The 1683-nt window shown below is 41.2% G+C and overlaps 1 non-coding gene across 1 annotated transcript; it reads right to left on the bottom strand.

Annotated features, from left to right (window-relative positions):
* Positions 1-888: 888 nt before the first annotated feature.
* LOC143393189 (U6 spliceosomal RNA) lies at positions 889-992 on the bottom strand. The gene has a single exon (XR_013090505.1). It is a non-coding gene; the product is annotated as a U6 spliceosomal RNA (small nuclear RNA).
* Between the last annotated feature and the right edge of the window lie 691 nt (positions 993-1683).

A 1683-nucleotide genomic window follows, 5' to 3' on the forward strand; every position in this document is an offset into this window, starting at 1 on the left:
AACTATTAGCAAGTTTCCTAGCAAGTTGCTCCTCTGAGTTTTTCCTTAAAGATTCAAGAGATTTTTGACTGTATCATTATAATATTATAAACAAATCTGATTCATATAGTTTCAAGCTGCTTGCATTGTAAATTTATTCTTCTTTTTATTTTTATATCTGTGTGTTTAGCTTCTCCCCCTCTTCTTCCACCTGTGTGTATGTCTTTTTTTAATTTTTAAAAATTTATTTATTTATTTATTTTTAATTAGGTATATATGACAGCAGAATGCATTTTGATTCATTGTACACAAATGCACCACAACTTTACATTTCTATGGTTGTACACGATGTAGCTTTGCACCATATGTGCAGTCATACATGTACCTAGGGTAATGATGTCCATCTCATTCCACCCTCTTTCCTACCCCCATGCCCCCACCCCACCCTATCCCTACCTCCCCTTTGCCCCATCAAAGTTTCTCCATTTTTCCCATGTTCCCCCCATTAGAGATCAGCATCCACTTATCAGAGAGAACATTCAGCCTTTGGATTTGGGGGATTGGTTTACTTCACTTAGCATGATATTCTCCAACTCCATCCATTTACCTAAAATGCCATGATTTGGGGGGAAAGACAGGGATAATCCACTCAGACCATAACCTTAAGACCGCCCCCTCCCCATCCTGCAATCCTACTCTGGAATCGGCCAAGTCTTGTATGTTTGGAACCTGTTCCAGTGGTCTGCTTCCTGCCCCCAACTACACAGGCACCAACTGTCGAATTAGGGTTCTTTTGCAGTTAGTCTTTCAACCACATGATGGCGCTGTTGAAGCTTTGTTCTGTATAGCCTCGTGGTCATTGCCATTCTTTTTCCTATGAGATGTTTTTGCTAACCCAGACTCTTTTATTCAAATACAAAATGCTTCACGAATTTGCATGTCATCCTCCAACAGGGGCCATGCTAATCTTCCTTGTGTAGTTCCAATTTTATATATATGCTGATGAAGTGAGGACTGGTCCAGATTCCTAAACTGCTCAACATAAAAGAGTTTAAACTGTAATTCAGGGATAGGATATGGCTGAGTGGCAGAGTGCTTGGCTACTACAGAGGCCCTGAGTTTTATTTCCAGCACTGGGGGAGAAAAAAGCAATGAAAAAAAAAAAAATCAACCAATGAAGCACACAACAACAACAAAAAAACTCCTTTGATTCTTAAGTTTAACGTTTATACTAGTTCAGCCACTATTTCCCAAAGGTCAATACTTTGGATTCTGCCTGGATTCTTGAAAGTTCAGACCTGAGCCACATGTGATTTCAGAACCATACTTTTCCCTACAAATCCTTAAGGTCTTTTCTTGAGCCATGACTGGTGAGCACAATAGTAGCAGCAACTATCTAACATACATATTAGACGCTCGCCATCTCAGCATGCTGTTAGGTCTGTGCTAAGAACTTTACATGGATTATGTGGTGGTTCATTTTAGATGCCAGCTTGACTCTGTTAAGGGATCCCTGGACAGCTGGTAAAGCATTATTTCTGGGTGTGTCCGGGAGGCTATTTCCAGAGGAGATTGGCAAATGAGTCAGTGGACTGGGTTGGGAAGATCTGCCTTCAGTGTGGGTGGTCACCATCTGATTGTCTGGGGGCGCAGGTGGAAAAAAAAGTGGAGCAGGCAAATTTGTGCTCTCTCTCCTGGAGCTGA

This window comes from Callospermophilus lateralis, chromosome 2 (assembly GCF_048772815.1).
Source record: "Callospermophilus lateralis isolate mCalLat2 chromosome 2, mCalLat2.hap1, whole genome shotgun sequence".
Taxonomy (NCBI): Eukaryota; Metazoa; Chordata; class Mammalia; order Rodentia; family Sciuridae; genus Callospermophilus; species Callospermophilus lateralis.